The sequence below is a fragment of the Musca autumnalis genome, unplaced genomic scaffold, assembly GCF_047663935.1.
Source record: "Musca autumnalis isolate F117 unplaced genomic scaffold, ASM4766393v1 scaffold_2, whole genome shotgun sequence".
In the NCBI taxonomy this organism is placed as follows: domain Eukaryota; kingdom Metazoa; phylum Arthropoda; class Insecta; order Diptera; family Muscidae; genus Musca; species Musca autumnalis.
Genome location: NW_027411755.1, coordinates 239,653,651 through 239,677,115, shown reverse-complemented (window position 1 = coordinate 239,677,115; position 23,465 = coordinate 239,653,651). Strand labels below are relative to the sequence as shown.

At 34.0% G+C, this 23,465-nt stretch overlaps 1 protein-coding gene across 8 annotated transcripts in view; it reads right to left on the bottom strand.

Annotated features, from left to right (window-relative positions):
* The window catches only part of RtGEF (Rho-type guanine nucleotide exchange factor), a 145,635-nt gene extending 122,391 nt beyond the window's left edge, over nt 1–23,244 (bottom strand). For 2 of the 8 annotated variants that reach the window (XM_073971103.1, XM_073971109.1), the window contains exons 1-2: nt 22,989–23,215; nt 22,363–22,532 (exon numbers count right to left, since the gene is read on the bottom strand). The gene's annotated coding sequence lies outside the window, so the exon portion shown is untranslated. Of the gene's footprint in view, nt 1–22,362 lie in introns of all 8 variants that reach the window. The other 6 variants (XM_073971092.1, XM_073971093.1, XM_073971110.1 and 3 more) reach the window with 5 other exon arrangements.
* Between the last annotated feature and the right edge of the window lie 221 nt (nt 23,245–23,465).

The window sequence follows — 23,465 nt, the reverse complement described above, 5'->3', positions numbered from 1 at the left end:
GGTATTTAGAGGGTTTTAAAAATTTTGAACGCATGAACCGACAAATATGTTTATTAGATTAAAGAGCAGAAGTTTTGCGGGGGAATTACTTAAAAGAATGGATCGACATTGACCATTATGGAAGTCGATCTCCAGCCACTACATACGTTGCCATAGGGGTTTTACTCCCTTTGGGCTGTCTGCTTAAGAAGTGTGGTTTTGCCCTTGAAAAAACTTTTACTATCATAATTGAGGCAGCGAATGCAAGTTGCTTCAACAAAAATAAAAGTGATTCGATAGCAGGTCTTAAAGTGAACTTATCCGAAATTTTGTTTGGGAGGTACTGGATGAAGTGGACAAATATAGTCCATATTTGGACCTGATTTATATCTCGTAGATATATTAAGATGTGTTAAGTATGGACCAATTCGGCCACTCCATTCAAAAGTTACCGTACGAATAATTTTTCCGAACATTTTTGAAATTTTGTGGGGGAGGTACCTGAAGGGGTGGACCGATATGGCTTATCTTCGAACTTAAACTATGTTTGGACAAAATATTACTAAGGCCAAAATTTGAACCGAATCGGTTCATCGGTTCGAGAGTTATCGTGCGCTCCAGCCAGCAGGACAGACAGACAGACAGACGGACGGACATGGCTAGATCGACTCCAAATTGTCTGAAACACATTTCGTCCAAACATACTTGGGGTCTAAAACCATTATTTCGATGAGGCACATTTTCATCGTATCAAAGTGTATATACCCTCCTTAGCCTAAAGGCTGAGGGTATAAAAATCCACGTGGCTTAAAAATATTTTTTTAAAAAGAACACGTGCCTTAAAAATATTTTTAAGAAAGTCCACGTGCTTTAAAAATATTTTTTTTTTTAAGTCCACGTGCCTTAAAATTTTTTTTCAAAAAGTCCACGTGGCTTAAAAATATTTTTTTAAAAAGTCCACGTGTCTTAAAAATATTTTTTTAAAAAGTCCACGTGTCTTAAAAATACTTTTAAGAAAGTCCACGTGCCTTACAATTTTTTTTCAAAAAGTCAACGTGTCTTACAAATATTTTTAAAAAGTCAACGTGGCATAAAAATGTTTTTTAAAAAGTCCACGTGCCTTAAATGTATTTTTAAAAAGGTCCACATTCATTAATTTTTTTTAAGAGTCCACTTGCTTTAAAAATTTTTTTCAAAAAGTCAACGTGTCTTAAAAATATTTTTTAAAAAGTCCACATGACTTAAAAAATTTTTTTAAAAAGTCCACGTGCATTAAAAGTATTTTTCAAAAAATCAACGTGTCTCTTAAAAATATTTTTAAAAAGTATAAGTGACTTAAAAATATTTTTTAAAAAAGTCCACGTGCCTTATAAATATTTTTAAAAAAGTCCTCGCGCCTTAAAATATTTTTCAAAAAGTCAACGTGCCTTAAAAAAATGTTCAAAAATCAACGTGTCTTAAAAATATTCTTTAAAAATCCACGTGCCCTTAAAATATTATTTTAAAAATCCACGTGTCTTGAAAATATTCTTTAAAAATCCACATGCCCTAAAAATTTTCTTTAAAAAATCCACGTGCCTTAAAAATATTCTTTAAAAATCCACATGCCCTAAAAATATTCTTTAAAAAATCCACGTGCCTTAAAAATATTCTTTAAAAATCCATGTGCTTTAGAAATATTCTTTAAAAATCCATGTGCTTAAAAATATTCTTTAAAAAGTCCATGTACTTTAAAAATATTCTTAAAAAAATCCACGTACCTTAAGAATTTTCTTTAAAAAGTCAACGTACGTTAAAAATATTCTTTAAAAAATCCACGTACCTTAAAAGTATTCTTTAAAAAATCCACGTGCCTTAAAAATATTCTTAAAAAAATCCAGGATCCTTTATTATAGAACATTTTTAAGGCACATATATTTTTTAAAGAATATTTATAAAGCACGTGGATTTTTTTAAGGCATGTGGATTTTTTAAAGAATATTTTAGGGAACGCTATCTTCTTAAAGAATATTTTTGGATTTTTTTAAAGAATTTTTTTAGGCACGTGGATTTTAAAGAATTTTTTTAGGCACGTGGATTTTAAAGAAACTTTTAAGGCACGTGGATTTTTTAAATAATACTTTTAAGGCACATAGAATTTAAAAGAATATTTTCAAGGCACGTGGATTTTTAAAGAATATTTTCAAGGCACGTGGATTTTTAAAGAATATTTTTAAGTCACTTGGATTTTATAAAGAATATTTTTAAGGCACGCGGATTTTTTAAAGAATTTTTTAAGGCCCGTGGATTTTAAAGAAATTTTTAAGGCACGTGGATTTTTTAAATAATATTTTTAAGGCACGTAGATTTTAAAAGAATATTTTCAAGGCACGTGGATTTTTAAAGAATATTTTTAAGGCACGTGGATTTTTAAAGATTTTTTTAGGACACGCTGACTTCTTAAATAATATTTTTAAGGCACGTTGACTTTTTAAAGAACGTTTTCTAAGCCAGGTCGATTTTTAAATAATATTTTAAAGGCACGAGGATTTTTAAAATAATATTTTAAGGAACGCCATCTTTTTATACCCTCAGCCTTTAGGCTAAAGAGGGTATTTACACTTTGATACGACCAAAAATGTGCCTCATCGAAATAATGGTTTTAGACCCCAAGTATGTTTGTACGATATCCGTTTCAGACAATTTTGAGTAGATCTAGCTATGTCCGTCCGTCTGTCTGTCTGTCTGGCAGGCTGGTGCGCACGATAATTCTCGAACGGATCAATCGATTCGGTTAAAATTTTGGGTATCGAAATATTTTGTCCAGATTCGATGTAAGTTCGAAGATGGGTCATATAGGTCCACCCCTTCAGGTACCTCCCCCACAAATGTTCAAAAATTGTCGCAAAACTGGTGCGCACGGTAACTCTTGTAGGGAATAAGCGATTTGGTCCATACTTTGCACATCGTGTAATTTCTACCAAACTTAGATGAGGTTCCAATATGGACTCAATCGGTCCACTCCTTCGGGTACTTCCCACACAAAATTTCGGAAAAGTTCAGTTTAGGCGCTGGTCTCGAATCGCTTTGATTTTTGTTTACTCCAGTTGTATTCGCTGTCCTCTATACGACGCTGTAAGTTTCATTAGGGGCAAGTCCATGCTTCCTAAGAAAATAGCCTGAAAGTTACAAAAAACCCTATGACACCGTGTGTAGTGGTTGGAGCGCAAGATAACTCTCGAACGGATGAGCCGATTCGGTTCAAATTTTGGCTTTCGTAATAATTTGTCCAAGCTTAGTTTAAGTTCGAAGATGACCTACGTCGGTCCACTCCTTCCGGTACCTCCCCCACAAATGTTCCAAAATGTTCGGAAAATTTGTGGGCATGATAACTCTTGAAGGGAGTAACCGATTTGGTGCATACTTTGCACATCGTGCAATTTTTACCAGATTTAGATGTGGTTCCAATATGGACTCAATCGGCCCACTCCTTCGGGTACCTCCCACACAAAATTTCAGATAAGTTCAGTTTAGGACTTGCTCTCGAATCGCTTTGATTTTTGTTGCAACAACTTGTATTCACTTCCCCCCATACGACGGTACAAATTTCATTAGGGGCAAGTCCATACTTCCTGAGAAAATGGCCGGAAAGTTGCAAAAAGCCCATATGACACCTTGTGTAGTGGTTGGAGCGCGAGATAACTCTCGAACGGATCTGTCGATTCGGTCCAAAATTTGGTCTTCGTAATATTTTATCAGAACATAGTTTAAATTCGAAGATGGGCTATATCGGTCCACTCTTTCAGGTACCACCCCCACAAAACTTAAAAAATGTTCGGAAAAGTTTTACGCACGATAACTCTTAAAGGGAGTGACCAATGTAATATATACTTTGCACATCATAATATATCTACCAAATATAGATCAGGTTCGAATATGGACTATATTTGTCTACTAGGCCGGGGCGATTTGTATGGAAGGAAAAAAGTGTTATCGGGCGCCTGGAGTTTCTGATTCTTGGGATTGTACTGAGCAAAAAAGTCAACTAGACCATATGTCTACGGTGAAAATCGAGCCCCCGGATTTTGGCTTGAAGTTATTTTTCAAGGATTTTTGGATATTTTGGCATATAAGAACCAAACCACTGAGATTTTCGATCCAACACAAAGACAACAATTATAGCCAAGACAATAATAAAGAACTCTCTAGTACATCGCAAAATCATTGGAACGCTCCTTCAGGTAGTTATGGCCTCGAGAAGGTGCACATTTTTCGGAAAATATCGATAAATGACACTGTGCTACAAAATGGGACTCAAAGTCAGTGGGTGGAAAATTTCTTTTGGAGATGAAAGCCCTTGGTGAGTGTACTAAGAACCCAAAAGGAAACATTCACCATAGGTGAAGTTTCCGAGATATCGCGTGATTAATGGTTTAATTTTGGCCCCTTAATTTGTGAGAAAATAGCTTCATATCTCTCTAAAGCGTTATTGTAGCTTCATTTTGACATTACATTTCTTCGGTCAAATCGAATTGTGAATCTTTTTGTAGAATATTTCATCCCTCTAACTCAATTCCTTTCATGTCCTTTTCGTCCTTTATTTTTTGAACCATAGTAAAAGTAACACAAGACGAGATTTTACGGCATCCAAATATTCTACAAAAATGTTGTTCAGAAGATTTTAGGTACGGTTCTCATTGATGACCAATCGATATTTCCCCGTTTTCATGGTCCTTTTTGACATTTGCCCGGTTTTTGTTCAGAAAACTATGTTTTGTTTTTATGTATATTCGTTATTGGTCTGTGGTGCTTCTGAAATACTTACCATAAATAGCTCTTGTAATGACGAACACGTTAATAACAAATTTTATTTGAGGATAGATCCGGTTATCTAAATTTTTGAACCGGATATTCTGATATTAAAACCGATTTTGGAACCGGTTTTAAGTAACCGATTAACCGTATATGCATATCATTAGAAAGCTAATATAACGGTCAATCAAATGACAGCAAGTAGCTTATTACAACTTTATTGGTTCCGTAGCTAGAAAAAAAACAGCTTTCTTAAACCGATTTTGATGTAAAATATCACTGGTTGAAAAATTCTTTTTGGCGATGAAAGTGCATGATAAAAAAAACAACATAACATAAATTCATCTCGCCATAACTCAGAAGTTTGACCTATCTGACCTATATTTTGCATCAAAATCGGTTTAAGAAAGCTGTTTTTTTATTCTAGCTTCGGAACCAATCGGTTAATCGGTTACTTAAAACCGGTTCCAAAATCGGTTTTAATATCAGAATATCCGGTTCAAAAATTTAGATAACCGGATCTATCCTCAAATAAAATTTGTTATTAACGTGTTCGTCATTACAAGAGCTATTTATGGTAAGTATTTCAGAAGCACCACAGACCAATAACGAATATACATAAAAACAAAACATAGTTTTCTGAACAAAAACCGGGCAAATGTCAAAAAGGACCATGAAAACGGGGAAATATCGATTGGTCATCAATGAGAACCGTACCTAAAATCTTCTGAACAACATTTTTGTAGAATATTTGGATGCCGTAAAATCTCGTCTTGTGTTACTTTTACTATGGTTCAAAAAATAAAGGACGAAAAGGACATGAAAGGAATTGAGTTAGAGGGATGAAATATTCTACAAAAAGATTCACCATTCGATTTGACCGAAGAAATGTAATGTCAAAATGAAGCTACAATAACGCTTTAGAGAGATATGAAGCTATTTTCTCACAAATTAAGGGGCCAAAATTAAACCATTAATCACGCGATATCTCGGAAACTTCACCTATGGTGAATGTTTCCTTTTGGGTTCTTAGTACACTCACCAAGGGCTTTCATCTCCAAAAGAAGTTTTCCACCCACTGACTTTGAGTCCCATTTTGTAGCACAGTGTCATTTATCGATATTTTCCGAAAAATGTGCACCTTCTCGAGGCCATAACTACCTGAAGGAGCGTTCCAATGATTTTGCGATGTACTAGAGAGTTCTTTATTATTGTCTTGGCTATAATTGTTGTCTTTGTGTTGGATCGAAAATCTCAGTGGTTTGGTTCTTATATGCCAAAATATCCAAAAATCCTTGAAAAATAACTTCAAGCCAAAATCCGGGGGCTCGATTTTCACCGTAGACATATGGTCTAGTTGACTTTTTTGCTCAGTACAATCCCAAGAATCAGAAACTCCAGGCGCCCGTGATGGTTTTCAAATCGCCCCACTCTATTGTCTACTCCTTCTGGTACCTCTCACACAAAATTTCGGATAAGTTCACTTGAAGACCTGCTCTCGAGTCATTTTGATTTTTGTTGAAGCTATTTGCATTCGCTACCTCCATTACGACGGTAAAAGTTTTTTTTTGGGGCAAGTCCATATTTCTTGGGAAAACAGCCCGAAAGTTATAAAAACCCCCTATGTCACCATATGTGGCGGTCGGAGAGCACGATAACTCTCGAACTGTTCAAGCGATTTGGTACAACATTTGGTCTTCGTCATATTATATCCAAACTTAGTTTCATGGGCAATACCGGTCCACAACTTTCGGTACTTCTCCCCAATGTTTAAAAAATGTCACTAAAATGCTAGGACGGTATCACTTGAATGGGGCAACCAATTTGATCCAAACTTTGGATCTCCTAATATTTTATCAAAATTTAGATTAACTTCTAAAATGGCCCATATCGATCCTCCCTAAGGGTACCTGCCCTACAAAAGTTCAACATTTTTGTATTAGTGCAGTTAATTCCTAATCCACATTTTTGTCGGCAATTTCAAATACCCAAAGAGGGCCACAAAATTCTGAAGGGACATTAAATACATTTCGCTTCACATTGGCTGAGGGTATATATCTGTCGGCAAAGCCGACTGACACTTTTTTACTTGTTAAAGAATATTTTTAAGGCACGTGGATTTTTTAAAGAATATGTATTTGTAATATTTTAATTCACGTAGGATGGTTTAAAAAAATATTTTGAAGGCAAAAAATATTTTTTAAAGCACGTGGAATTTTTAAATACATGGATATTTTGAGGAATATTTTTAAGGATTTGTATTTCTAAAGAATATTTTTAAGCACATGCATTTTCTAAGGACGTGATTTATTTTCTAACAATTTCTTTAAGGATTTACATAGTTTTATAAAGAAAGTGAAACTTTAGGGCACATGGATTTTTAAAAAAAATAATTGTTTAACCCATTTCGTACTTGGTGTTCGATTTTTCGGACAGTAAAATCACTTCTTTTCAAAATAATATTTATGGATGAAAAAGGTTAAATTTTAAACAAGTTTTGGTAGATGTGTAAAGTCTAATCTGTCAGCAAATAAAAAAAAATGTTCCCTTGAAAACCCCCCTTCCCCCTTGATGTTAAGGTAGATTTTTGAAACCCATATTTTTGGATACTTTTTAAATTAATTTTAAAAAATTATAAAAAAATTAAATTAAAAAAGTAATCATGGGGAATTATTGGCAATATATGTAGCCGTTTCACCAAATATAGGGAACATGATTTACATGCGCAAGCGCGACTTTGAAAATGTGCAAAGTTGACTGTTCGAAATTTCGTACGCTGGTACTTAACCTACATATCGATGGGTATATCAAAACGTGGAAATTTACTGACAAATTGCGGGGAAAAGTTATTATAGCACCATATAAGACTAAACACTAAATTTCAGAAATGTCTAAAGGATAGTGCGGCTAAAATCCTGAAATACCCTAAAATCGTTAGGTACCATTCAACGGAGGCTATATAAAAACGTGGAGCTATGCTGACAAATTACTGGAGGAAAGTTAAGTAGCCTCAAAAAAGACTAAGTATGTATTAATTTGCAGTCATTTCGGTAGGATAATGAAATCTCCCAAAAATCGGGCGGTACCGTTCTATGGGGTGCAATCCAAAACGCGGACCAGTGCTGACACATTTCGGGGAAAAGTTTTGTAGGTCCAAAGAAGTCTCAGTAACAATCCTCAACCATTTTCATACAAAAACGGTAAAATAAGTCAATAAAACGGCAAATAAATCAATTTTATTTTACTTCTATACATATAGCTTAAGCGCCAGTGTTCGAAATTTCGAACACCACTTTCCGGGTGCCACCGTGGTGCAATGGTATGCACACCCGCCTTGCACGCTAAAGGTCGCGGGTTCGATTTTCAGGCCAGGCAACATCACATTTTCAACGGTGGCAAAATACCCCTTAGTGATGTTGGCGACATTTCCTGAGTATTTCAGCCTTGTAAAACTTCTCTACAAGTGGTGTCTTAGGACACGCCGTTCGGACTCGGCAATAAACAGTAGATCCCATACCATTGAGCTAATATGAATCGGGGTGCACTCATTGATATGAGAGAAATCTCCCTTGTCACATCTGGGATGTTTGGGGAACAATTATTGCTTTCCGGGAAAACGGAAAATCGGAAATATTTTTTGAGTTGATTTTTGACATCAGTCGGTCCTAATTACCCTAAAAAAAAGTGCTTTTTGTTTAAAAAATAAATAAAAAATTTGTCTCGGTGCGATATGGGTTAAGGACGCGAATTTTTGAAGGCACGTGGATTATTTAGGGACCTGGATTTTTTAACAATAGTCTTTAAAGACCTGGACTTTTGAAACAATATTTTTATGTAAATGGATTTTTAAACAATTTTTAAAGAACTGGATTTTTATGAATGTGGATTTTTTAAAAGATTTTTTAGCCAAGTGGATTTTTTAAAGTGTTTTATGCATTTTTTTAAAGTTTTTCTAAGGCAGGTAGATTTTTTAAAGAATCCTTCTAAGGCACGTAGATTGTTTAAAGGTTTTTTCTAAGATTAGACGTAGATTTTTTAAAAATTATTTGAAGGTGCATGGATTTTTTAAAGAATATTTATAAGGCACGTGGATTTTTAAAGACAATGTTTAATGCTCGTGGATTTTTTAAAGACAGTTTTAAGGCACGTGAATTATTTAAAGAAAAATTTTAGGCACGTGGATATTTTAAAGAATATTTTAGGCAAGTGGATTTTTTTTTATTTTTTTAAAGTCATGAATTTTTTTAAATACTTTTATAGCAATGGAAATTTTTAAGAAATTGGATTTTTTAAAAACCTATTTTTTAAAGAATTTCTTAAGATGATTTTTTAAATTTTTTAAGGACGTGAATTTTTTTAAATATTTTTTAGAAGGTGACGTGAATTTTTTTAAATATTTTTTAGAAGGTGACGTGCATTTTTTTAGCAATTTTAAGGAAGTGGATTTTTGAAGAAATTTTTAATGGCCTGGATTTTTTAAAGAATTTTTAAGCGCGTAGATTTTTTAAAGAATTTCAAAAAAATTAAAAACGTCGATTTTTAAAAAATATTTGTTAACATGTCGATTTTTACAGCGTTTTATTTAAGTTGCTTAGTTTCCTGTCTGTTTAGTTCAAACTCATTTTTAACACAGTAACAGTTGACCAATCGAACTGAAACTTTGCACAGATTTGGATGAAAATACAAGAATATGAAACCAAAACTAATATGGGTCCATTTTGTTCCTATAGCCCCATATAGCGATACCACCCGATTTCAGGTGTTTTGAGGATTTTGTCTTCATTTTTAGACCGAATTGGCTGTAACTTTGAATTTGGAGTTCCCAATTGTACAGAAACTTCTCCACCAAAAATTGTGAACATGGGCCAGATTTTGGTGTAGCCTCCATATAGCGGTACCACCCGATTTCAGGCAATTTAAAGTTTTTATCTACATTTTCGGCCTAAATTGACTTTAATTTGGTTATTCACTTCTCAGTGGTCAAAAAAATTTAATTACTAAAAAAACAAGTAAAAAAGTATCAGTCGGCTTTGCCGACAGAGATATACCCTCAGCCTGTGCAAATTGAAACACTTTTTTCACAAAAAACTTATGTATTTAGGGGGTTTCAAAATTTTGGTCGTATGAACCCACAAAAATGTTGATTAGGATTAAAGTTCAAAAATTTTGCGGAAAAGGTACATAAAGGAATGGACCGACATAGACAATGGGGGTGCAATAGGGGGTTTTTACACCCTTCGGGCTATTTTTTCAGGAAGTATGGACTTGCCCCTGAGGAAACTTGTACCTTCGTATAGGGGACAGTGAATACAAGATGTTACAACAAAAACCAAGGCGATTCGAGAGCAGGTCCTAAACTGAACTTTTCCGAAATTTTGTGTGGGAGGTACTCGAAGGAGTTTACCGATTGACTCCATATTGTAACCTCATCTAAGTCTGGTAGAAAATTCATAATGTGCAAAGTATGGAACAAAACGGTTACTTCCTTCAAGAGTTATCGTACTCACAAATTTTCCGAACATTTTCGAACTTTTGTGGGGGAGGTACCAGAAGGAGTGGACCGATATAATCCATTTTTGAACTTGAACTAAGTTTGGGCAAAATTTTACGAAAGCCAAATTTTGGACCGAATCGGCAGATCCGTTCGAGAGTTATCTTGCGCACCAACCTCTACACACGGTGTTATAGGGTTTTTTGTAACTTTCAGGCTATTTTCTCAGGAAGTATGGACTTGCCCCTAATGAAACTTACAGCGTCGTATAGAGGACAGCGAATACAACTTGCGTAAACAAAAATCAAAGCGATTCGAGACCAGGTCCTAAACTGAACTTTTCCGAAATTTTGTGTGGGACGTACCCGAAGGAGTGGACCGATTGAGTCCATATTGGAACCTCATCTAAGTTTAGTAGAAATTACACGATGTGCAAAGTATGGACCAAATCGGTTATTCCCTACAAGAGTTATCGTGCGCACAAGTTTTGCGACAATTTTTGAACATTTGTGGGGGAGGTACCTGAAGGAGTGGACCTATATGGCCCATCTTCGAACTTAAATCGAATCTGGACAAAATATTTCGATACCCAAAATTTCAACTGAATCGATTGATCCGTTCGAGAGTTATCGTGCGCACCAGCCAGCCAGACAGACAGACGGACAGACAGACAGACGGACAGACAGACAGACAGACAGACGGACGGACATTGCTAGATCTACTCAAAATTGTCTGAATCGGATATCGTACAAACATACTTAGGGTCTAAAACCATTATTTCGATGAGGCACATTTTTGGTCGTATCAAAGTGTAAATACCCTATTTAGCCTAAAGGCTGAGGGTATAATTAAAAATGATTTAAATAAACTAAATTTCTGTTTTTATACCCTCCACCATAGTATGGAGGGTATATTAAGTTTGTAACGCATTGAAATACTCATTTGCGACCCTATAAAGTATATATATTCTTGATCAGGGTAAAATTCTAAGACGATCTGAGCACGTCCGTCCGTCCGTCCGATTTGGCTATAATTTGACATTTAGGGTTCTTAAGTGTCAACAAACATATATAACAAAACTTGTGGACATAGGTCCACGTTTTGGTATAGCCCCCATATAACGGTACCCCCCGATTTGCGGCATTTTGACATTTTTAGCTACATTTTTAGACCGATTTAGCTATAATTTGAAATTTGGGGTTCTTAAGTATCAATAAACTTATATAACAAAAGTTGTGGACATAGGTCCACGTTTTGGTATAGCCCCCATATAACGGTACCCCCCGATATACGGTATTTTGACGTTTTTAGCTACATTATCAGACCGATGTAGCTATAATTTGACATTTAGGGTTCTTAAGTGTTAATAAACTTATAAATTAGAAGTTGTGGACATAGGTCCACGTTTTGGTATAGCCCCCATATAACGGTACCCCCCATTTGCGGTATTTTGACGTTTTTAGCTACATTTTCAGACCGATGTAGCTATAATTTGACATTTAGGGTTCTTAAAAGTCAATAAACTTATATAACAAAAGTTGTGGACATAGGTCCACGTATTGGTATAGCCCTCATATAACGGTACCCCCCCGATTTACGGTATTTTGACGGGTTTAGCTACATTTTCGGACCGATTTAGCTATAATTTGACATTTAGGGTTCTTAAAAGTCAATAAACTTATATAACAAAATTTGTGGACATAGGTCCACGTATTTGTATAGCCCCCATATAACGGTTCCATCCGATTTACGGTATTTTGACGGGTTTAGCTAATTTGACATTTGAAGTTCTTAAATGTCAATAAACTTATGTGACACAACTTGTGGACATAGGTCCACGTTTTGGTATAGCCCCCATATAACGGTACCCCCCGATTTACGGTATTTTGACGTTTTTAGCTACATTTTCAGACCGATATAGCTATAATTTGATATTTAGCGTTCTTAAGTGTAACTAAACTTATATAACAAAAGTTGTGGACCTAGGTCCAAGTTTTGGGATAGCCCCCATATAACGGTACCCCCGATTTACGGCATTTTGACGTTTTTATCTACATTTTCAGACCGATTTAGCTATCAATTGACTTTTAGGGTTCTTAAATGTCAATAAACTTATATAACTAGTGGACATAGGTCCATGTTTTGGAATACCCCCATATAACGTTACCGCCCGATTTCAGGTATTTTGAGAATTTTACCAACAAGTTTTAACTGAATTATCTGTAATTTGAACATTTGACATTTGACATTCTTAGTGGTCACCACACCTCTCCACCAAAAATTGTCAAGAAAGCCCCCATATAACGGTACCTCCCGATTTTCAGTAATTTGATGATTTTAGCTACAATATTAAACCGAACAAGCAGTAATTTGACATTGGTCACAACACCTCTCCATCAAAAATTGTCAACATAGGTCCATGTTCGGATATAGCTCCCATGTAACGGTACCTCCCAATTTTCAGTAATTTGGCAATTTTAGTTACAATTTTTAACAGAACTAACTGTAATTTGACATTTGAATGTTGTAGTGGTCACCACACATCTACATCAACAATTTTCAACATAGCCCCAATATAACGATACTTCCCTATTTTCGGTACTTTGAGGATTTTACTTAAAATGTTTAACCGAACGTAGGTCCATGTTTTTGTATAGCCCCAAAACAAACCTCCCGATTTTCCGTACCTTAGCTTTAGTTTTTGGACGAACTTTCTGTAATTTGAAATTTAAAAGTCAACAAAAATTCTGCAACAAAAATTGTTCATTTAAGTTCATATTTTCGTATAGCCCAGATACCTCCGAACTAGCTGTTAATGACATTTGAAGTTCCCACGTTATGTACCGATTTTCGATATTTTGAGGATTCTAGATACATTTTTTAACCGAATTAGGAGCTATTTGACATTAAAGGCTCCAATCAAAAACTGTCAACATAGGCCCATGTTTTATTATAACCCCTATATAACAGTACCTCCCAATTTCTAGCCCAACAAAAATTGTCAACAGTTAGATATAGGCACCATAAAAAATGGCCTCCCGAATGAAGCATTTTATGTACATTATCCGACATTTTAACGTACTCACTTAAAGTTGGGGACAGGAATGAATATTTTATGGTGGAGGTTATGAAAAGTTCGGCCCGGCCGAACTTAATGCTTTTTTACTTGTTTATTTATAAAAGCACTTAAAAGAAGATAATTTGTCGCTTAGCCTCAGTAAGAATATTCTTCCTCATGATGAAATATCTCAAATAAAACGCTGGCATTTAAATTAAAAATAGTTGCAAAATTAAACGGCAAGCGTATTATTTGGGAGGTTCCATCATGAGGAAGAATACACTTATTGCGGCTAAGCGACAAATTATTTTCTAGTTTTAAGTGCATTTATAAATAAAACACTGCAACTTAATTTTTTTAATTATTTTTTATTTAAAGAATACTTTAAGGAACATCAATTTATAAAGAATTACTTAAGGCCGTGGATTTTCTAAGGAATATTTTTAAGCCTGGTGGATTTTTTTAAGAATATGAGAATATTAGTTTATATGTCCTCCTGTTTAGCCTCAGTTGTGGGTATAAAAATAATTTCCTCCAATATTTTTAAAATTTCTTTGTATTATAGAAATACTATTTCATCAATTTTTTTCACATTTTTTTCCTTTAAAAATTTTTGTTGAACAACTACTCTCACCCTCAGATCCTTTTCTTTTTCGGTGTTGATGCCTTCATCTCAAGATCCTTATTTGCCTTTAGGTTTTTTTTTTTGTGTCTTGCCCCACATGCTGAGTGGTTGATAGGATGCACAAGGCCTCATTTCTTTGCTTTTAAAAGTCAGTATTTTCTTAGCTTTTTTACCCTATCAACAGATGTCAACAGTTTGCTTGGATGACTTGGGACTATGTTTGAGTTTTGTGTGTGTGCAAGTAATTTCTTTGTTTGTTTGACAGCTTTTCTATTTCTCGTTCTTTTTTTGTTGTATTTGCCTTGTCATGTCATCTCTATTTGTTTGGTCGCATACAATTTTTAAAAAGTAATATAAATTTTTTATTATGACCGAATACAGAAGTCAACAAGCAATGGTGGCAGCAGCCAGCACCAGTAGCAGAAGTAATTGCACATAAGGTTATGCATACAACTGACTATTTGACTGGTTGTGGGTAGGTATTAGGAGGAAATTCTTGAGACGAGAATAAAAAGAAAATCTCAATGACGAAATGTCTTTGAACCCCACAAAGTAGCTGTTACCGTATTTACTTAATAGGTCGGAGAATAAAGAAGAAGTAAGCCGAGCTAGAAAGCTTCAATTGAGTTATTTGAAAGATTTGTGGACCAACCTGAATTAACGGTGAATACAAAGTTGAAAGAAATGGTAGCACTCTATCTTAAAAAAATTTCCTTTGTGGTCCTTCATAAAGTCTTAATAACGTTGTTTTTTTTTTTGATACTTTGACAACATGAATTAATGTTATGTTAGCATATTCACATGTAGACTCATCTATCTACATTCAAATTTGATGGACAAGTTTCTGCACGTCTTTATGCTGACAAAAGAAAGACAAGTTGCTGCCATTTGTCCATATTTGGAAGAAGACATACATTCAAATACATAAATACATTGATAAATTGATGGCAAATGGTTAACGTGATACCTTATTTGTATGATGAAAAAAAAAACAAGCCACTTGTAGGTGAGGTGGTATTGTTTGGCCACATTTTTTTAATTTAACAAATGAGGGCATTTCGGAAGCTTTTATTAATAGTTAAACTGGTACTTGCTAATCTCCATAGAAGTTAAAAATGTATTGGCATTTTTACATTTTATTTATATATTTAAATTTTTTTTTAACAATTTTTAATGAATCTGATTTTTTAATTTGTTCTTTATGAGAATGGTTCTTTAGGGATGTGGATTTTTTAATGATTTTTAACGCCCTGTGTTTTTTTAAATAAATTTGTATGGACCTTTATTTAAAAAAAAAATACGAAATTAATTTTCTAAAGATTTTTGTTGAGGACGTGGATTTTACAAAGTATTTTTTAAAAAGGTATTTTAAAGACATTTGGATTTTTTAAAGTATACTTTTGTGGGCACGAGTTATTTAAACAATTGTCTATAAGCGTGGATATTTTAAAGAATATTTTGTGTTTTTTAATAATTTTAAGGCACGAGAATTAAATAAAACAAATTTAAGGACGTGTTTTTAAGGCACGTGAATTTTTTAATGAACGAACATTTCTAAGGCTCGTGGAATTTTTAAAGACGTAGATTTTTTTAAATAATTTTTTAGAAAATTAATTTTTAAAATAATTTTTAATCATGTGAATTTCTAAAGATTTTTACAAGGACGTGGATTTTTTAAGATAAAGGATTTTGTTCAGAATTTTTTAAGAATGTGGATTTCTATGGAATCTTTTCAAGCACGTGGATTTTTTAAAGAATATTTCTAAGGAACTTGGATTTTTAAATAATATTTTTAAGGCACTTGGATTTATAAAGAATATTTCTATGGAACATGGATTTTTAAATAATATTTTTAAGGCACTTGGATTTATAAAGAATATTTCTAAGGAACATGGATTATTAAATAATATTTTTAAGGCACGTGGATTTATAAAGAAAAGATTTAGGGCACATCGATTTTTAAAAAATATTTTTGAGGAACGTGGATTTTTTAAAGAATATTTTTAAGCACGTAAATATTTTAAAGAATGTTTTTAGGGCACGTGGATTTTTAAAGAATATTTTTAAGCACGTAAATTTTTTAAAGAATGTTTTTAAGGCACGTGGATTTTTAATGAATATTTCCAAGGCACGTGAGTTTTTAAAAAATATTTTTAGGCCGCGGATTTTTAAATAATATTTTTAAAGAATATTGTTACGAATGTAACTGATAGGTTTAAGTTAGTTTAGTTTAATTTCCGTTAATTTAAAAATTTGAATTGTAACGTAAAGTTTTTATTACGCAGTTACTTTATTTAAGCAACAACAACTACCATGTAGAACTCTCTTCATCATTCTAGTCGTTACATTACCTTTTGTTAATGTTCTTTTGTTTGTTTTGTTTTGCAACAATAATGTAATTATCGTTTAGTTCCTACTTCTTGTATTTCGTGTAGTTGTTTGTTGTAGTTACGTCATTACTGTGCTTGTATGTATGTGAGTATGGATGTTCGCTTAGTGCGAATGTGCGTCTGTGCGTTCGCTGCATAGATTCGAGTTGTTGCCATATTTCTAGATATTTCTAGACCAAGGAGATTTTGGGTATAAATAGAGTTACGAATGGCAACATTGAGTTGAGTTGTGTTTTAAGCGTTGAACTGAACAGATCGGTTAAATAAGAGCTGCGTGCTAACTAGAGACTTGCTGTGTGCTTTGTAATTAAAGTCGGTTCTGAATAAGTGTAATAAAGTAAATAAAGCATTGTAGAAACGTAATCTAAAACGAACCCTGTTTTATTTGGTACAAATCGTATCGGGGAATAAAACAACGTCTACACGGACATTAGTTAAATCTAATTCCGTAACAATATTTATAAGGCACTTGGATTTTTTAAGAATATTTTTAAGGTACGTGGATTTTTCAAAGAATATTTTTAAGGCACGTGGATTCTTATATAATATTTTTAAGGAATATTTATAAGGCACTTGGATTTTTTATACCCTCAGCCTTTAGGCTAAGGAGAGTATATACACTTTGATACGATGAAAATGTGCCTCATCGAAATAATGGTTTTAGACCCCAAGTATGTTTGGACCAAATGTGTTTCAGACAATTTGGAGTCGATCTAGCCATGTCCGTCCGTCTGTCTGTCTGTCTGTCTGTCCTGCTGGCTGGAGCGCACAATAACTCCCGAACGGATGAACCGATTCGGTTAAAATTTTGGCCTTCGTAATATTTTGTCCAGACTTAGTTTAAGTTCGAAGATGAGCTACATCGGTCCACTCCTTCCGGTACCTCCCCCACAAAAGTTCGAAAATGTTCGGAAAGTTTGTGCGCACGATAACTCTTGAAGGGAGTGACCGATTTGGTCCATACTTTGTATAGCGTAAACATTCTACCAGAGTAATATGAAGTTTCAATATGGTCTCAATAGGTCCACTCCTTCGGGTACCTCCCACACAAAATTTCGGAAAAGTTCAGTTTAGGGCCATCTCTCGAATAACTTTGATTTTTGTTTTAGCAGCTTGTATTCACTGCCCTCCATACGACAGTACAAGTTTCATCAGGGGCAAGTCCATACTTCCAGGGAAAATAGCATGAAAGTTGCAAAAAAACCCCTATGACACCGTGTGAGGTGGTTGGAGCGCAAAATAACTCTCGTACGGATCTGCCGATTCGGTCCAAATTATGGCCTTAGTAATATTTTGTCCAAACATAGTTTAAGTTTGAAGATAAGCCATATCGGTCCACTCCTTCGGGTACCTCCCCCACAAAAGTTCAAAAATGTTCGGAAAAATTGTTTGTACGGTAACTCTTGAAGGGAGTGGCCGAATTGGTCTATACTTTACACATCCTAATATATCTACCAGATATAGATCAGGTTAAAATATGGACTATATTTGTCCACTCTATTCGGTACCTCCCACACAAAATTTCGAATAAGTTCACTTTAAGACCTAATATCGAATCACTTTGATTTTTGTTGAAGCAACTTTCATTCGCTGCCTCAATTACGATGGTAAAAGTTTTTTTAGGGGTGAGTCCATACTTCTTGAGCAAACAGCCCGAAGAGTGTAAAAACTCCCTATGGCACCATATGTTGTGGCTGGAGATCCACTTCCATAACGGTCAATGTCGATCCATTCCTTTTAGTATCTCCTCCGCAAAACCTTTGATATTTAATCCTAATCAACATTTTTGTCGGTTCAAACGCCCAAAATTGTTAAAACCCCCTAAATACATACGTATTTTGGGAAAAAAAATTGTCTCAATATACACAGGCTGAGGGTATATCTCTGTCGGCAAAGCCGACTGATACTTTTTTTACTTGTTAAGAATATTTTTAAGGCACGTGGATTTTTCTAAGAATACGTTTGACGCACGTGAATTTTGTAAAGAATATGTTAAAGCACGTGAATTTTGTAAAGAATATGTTAAAGCACGTGGATTTTTCAAAGAATATTTTTAAGGCATGAATTTTGTAAAGAATATTTTAAAGCACGTGGATTTTATAAAATATTTTTTAAGGAAGTGGACTTTATAAAACATTTTTTAAGGACGTGGATTTTATGAAACATTTTTTGGGCGTGAATTTTTTAAAGAGTTTTTTTAAGACGGTATTTTTTAATATTTCTGAGGCACGTGAATTTTTTAATGAATAGTTTTGAGGTACGTGGACTTTTCAAAAGTATTTATATTTGAGGCACGTTGTCTTTTCATAGAATATAGAAAGGCACGTGGATTTTTTAAACAAAATTTTTTAAGCACGTTGACTTTTTAAAAAATATTTTTAAGCACGTTGACTTTTTAAAAAAATATTTTTAAGCACGTTGACTTTTTAAAAATATATTTTTAAGACTTATTTTATAAAAGATTTTTTGAATGACACGGGTTTTTTAAAAAAAATGTTAAATGGAGTGGATTTTTTTAATGACGGGGATTTCTTAAAACATTTTTATGGCACGTTGATTTTTTAAGGAATATTTTAAGGCACGTGGATTCTTTAAATAATATTTTTAAGGCACGTTGATTTTTTAATGAATATTTTTAAGGCACGTTTATCTTTTAAGGAATATATAAAGCCACGTTGTTTTTATGAAATATTTAAGGGTACGTGGATTTTTTAAAGAATATTTTTAAGGCACGTTGATTTTTTAAGGAATATTTTTAAGGTACGTTGATTTTTTAAGGAAAATTTTTAAGGCACGTTGATGTTTTAAGTAACATATTAAGTTTTTAAGAACATTTTTAAGGCACGTGGATTTTTTTAAACATTTTTAAGGACGTGGATTTTTAAAACATTTTTTAATGACGTAGATATTTTAAAACATTTTTTAAGAACGTGGAATTTTTTAAAAGTTATTAAAGACGTCTATTTTTTATTTCTGAGGCACGTGGACTTTTTAAACATCTTTAAGGACCTGGATTTTTAAAACGTTTGTTAATGTCGTAGATATTTAAAAACATTTTTTAATGACGTAGATATTTTAAAACATTTTTTAGGAACGTGGATTTTTTTAAGAGTTATTACAGACGGGTATTTTTTCCTAAACAATATTTTTGAGACACGTGTTTTTTAAAGAGCTTTCTAAGGACGGGTATTTTTAATGAATATTTTTGAGGCACGTAGATTTTTAAAGAATATTCTTGAGGCAAGTTGACTTTTTAAAAATATTTGTAAGGCACGTTGACTTTTCAAAAAATATTTTTAATATACGTGAATTTTTTATATAATTTTAAGGCACGTGGACTTTTTAAAGCACATGGATTTTTTAAACATTTTTTAAAGACGTGGATTTTTTAAAACCTTTTTTTAAGGACCTGGATTTTAAGGCACGTGGATATTTTTAAATATTTTTTAAAGCACGTAGAATTTTTTACAATATTTTTAGGGCATGTAGAATTTTTTAACCATAATTTTAAGGCACGTGGATTTTTTTTTAAATATTTTTTTAAGGAACGTAGAATTATTTAACAATATTTTTAACAATGTTTTTTAAAGAGTTTTCTAAGGACGGGTATTTTTAATGAATATTTTTGAGGCACGTTGATTTTTAAAGAATGTTCTTGAGGCACGTTGGCTTTTTAAAAATATTTTTAAGGTACGTTGACTTTTCAAAAAATATTTTTAATGTACCTGGATTTTTTATATAATTTTGAGGTACGTGGACTTTTTAAAAATATTTTTAAAGCACGTAGATCTTTTAAAAGATCCAAGCCAACCTAGCAATTGGTCCAGACCGGATCTCCATGGTCTTATTTGAAGCACTTAGGTGAACCTGGATGGTGCGCATTTTTTTTTAGCCATCGACATAGTCCCCAAAGACTGAAAAATGGTGATAGTGGACACTCCTTCTAAAACTGGGGAAATAAGTAAGAGAGAATCTGATATGACCTTTTTCGTCGGCAGCAAATACGAGGCCTAACTCCCGAACCTTAGAGGATGTTGCTTACCGATTACCAACATGGTTTCCGGAAGCACCATACATGTAATCCACACATGTAATCAGAGGAATCAACCAAAAAAAGCCGTGTGACAGGACGGTTCCCGTGTCACTAGATTTGTCGAAAGCATTCGATATGGTTAGCCACACCATCCTGCTTAAGAACATTTATGTCACCAGCCTCATGTCCAGTTCGAAACGTTGAATTATAAACTACATCTGCGTTCATATCGGTAGTTCAGGAACTCAAAGCCCCGTAGAGTGAAAAAGGGATTTCCCCAAGGTAGGGTAATATCTTAAGAAATATTTAACATCTACTTCTTTGAACTTCCACAACCACCGGATGACATAAAAATCGTGTCTTATGACTACATAGCTAACGTCGTCAGTTTTTTACACTCGTCAGTTTCTTCCATTTTTCAACAGGATAGAGAAAATGGTCAGGATCCTGAATGTACAGGTAGGCCGTGAAAGAATTTACGACATTCGACAGCATATTCAGATCATCAAACATTGTGACATGTGACTATCTACGGTAAGCTAAGGTGCAAGAACAAGGTTCTCAAGTGGCTAGCCGGTGGCACTTGGGGTGCAGATAAGGCAAACTTGTTGACCACAACCACTATTGGCCGGTGTGGGGTGCCTGTGTGGTCTGCTATCGTTAGTCATACTCAGTGAAAGAAACTCCAAACCTGTCAAAATGTTATACCGAGAATTGCAACAAGATGGCTCCTCAGTCGCCAATAGATAAACTGCATGAGAAGGTGAAGGCGAGTGCTATGGATTCAGTATCTGCATGTTATCAACTAGTGTTCAATGTATGCATCTTATGGATAAAGACCTGGCTTAGGATGAGTATATGCGCTAGGCTCGAATCGGTATGAAATATTTGTCATAGGTAGGCCTCTTCACCCTGTTCACAAATATATATAACATTTGTTGCGGAAGTCCATACTTCTTGAGATATGGGCCTCTGAACATGCGAAAATGCTCTTATTAAATTACAAATTACAAGTTATTTTCTTCTTAGAGAAAAATTTAAAAATTAAAGGATATTTTCTTACCGTGCCCGAAATTAGCACTTGTCCTTGGAAGAAAATCTTAAATCCGCCGTCGAGGGGGAAACTTGCAATTTAAGAACATATTGCCTTACATTAGCGCATAAACACAACTTGCTCCCAAGATACATATTTATGATCTAGAGAGATCCATAAATACATGAGAGAACACATAGATGAGCAAGCTTATAAGTCCTGCATTATGTTATTCACACAGATGCAGTAGACATCGCCAACCTAAATCACATGGTGAAAACCATACATTGCATCTGAGGAAATAAAACTGTCAGGACAAAAGTGGTATGGTGTAGACATCTCAATTCTTACTGGGATAGAATTGTTAGTACGACACAAAACATCTGTCCAGTGTGTGCCAAAGCGCAACACGATACGCTACATCTATTCAACTGCCCACGAATCTCCATTCATCTGACTACTATGGACGCACCAGTTGAGGTTGCATCCCTCCTGAAACACAAATCGGTTGAGGAAAAATAAGCATCATTTAGTCGCTCCTACAACAACAACTAATCACAACGATATATTATTATTTAGCTGGAAGTCCTTACATCTCCAGTTATAGGTCAGTTTCCGGAACCCCTTCGGTTTGAAATATGCAGTTTTCCGATGGGATGTCCTTATTGTCATGATAATTAGATCTGTTGGTTCCCGAACAATAAGACCTGTCGGTGACAAACATTTCAAAGAAATCCAGTTTAAGGCCCCTTCTTGCCCCTCATCTCCAAATTTGAAATTTGGTAGCCCTTGGTTCCCTGTTTACATATGTACACCAGCCATAGTTGCAATAAGCATTAACTCAATTGACTTGATTCTAAGAGGCCAATTTCAAAGCAAAGTGCACAATATCTGTAAATATCTATTTTTAACTTATGATTTATAATAGAGTAATTTATAAAAAATCCCAAATTACTACTTACCTTTTAGTTTTCAAGTTGTTGCTATTTCCTCATCCAAAATATTCACCAAAGAAACACAATACTCCGGTTTACAAGTGCTTTAGAAACAGGCGGCGCACCCACTATAAACTCAATAATTGTTTTCTTGTGTTATTCACTGATGTGAAATTGAGTTTCTTTCTCCTACAGAACTATAAAACCAAACAATTTAAACAATTTAATATTCTTGTGTCGAGATTAATATGTTTTTATACACTTTACAAAGTTCTATATCACTAAGACTGTTATGTTTACTACACCGAGATGATGCCTTTAGTTTGGCTATGTTTGTTTGTGTGTGTATTGGCAAAATCAAAAAATCAATCAACAAATGAGTTTTGTTATTGTTCTCTTCATCTGTTTTTGGTTTTGTTGTTGGTTGGGAAGGGAGATATAAATAAGTTGTGATTTTGTATTATTTTCTTTTGAATGGCAATATAATTTTTTTGTTATTTTTTCACTTTTTTAAGATTTTTTTATGCAATAACATTTGGCTATTCGGCATCTACTATTTGTTTGATTGGAAGATGTGGAAGCAATTCTAGAAAAGAATCCATTCAACGTAATGCCTTTGGATGAGTAATTATTAATTATTGGCTTATATGTACATGTACTTTTCGGCACTTGATAAAGCAAACATTTTCTTCTATCTTTTCACACCGCGAAATTTTGATTAGTTCCGAGTACACTCCTTTTGATCTTTCTTCACTTATTTTTGATCTCGAATAACATTTAAAACTATTTTTAGATCGATTAAAACAGAGGCAGGAGAACAAAATAAATCGTACAAAAATGAAAAAACTCAGTCGAGTTCGAATAACATTTGACAGCTCCTGTCAAATTGTACCCAGTGCTAGGATGGATTTGTAGATCGAAAACACCAGAGGATGGGGATTTGTAGATCGAATAATTAGAGTACTGAGTAATCGGACCCAGTAAAACAATATGGCAATGTTGAGTTAACGGAAAAGGAAAAATAATGGAAAATTAAAACGAATTGACAAGAATTTAAAAAAGGTAATTAAATTAAAATAATTCGTGCTTTTTATAGTAAAACCGCCAGTAAAGCTACATATTAAAAGAGG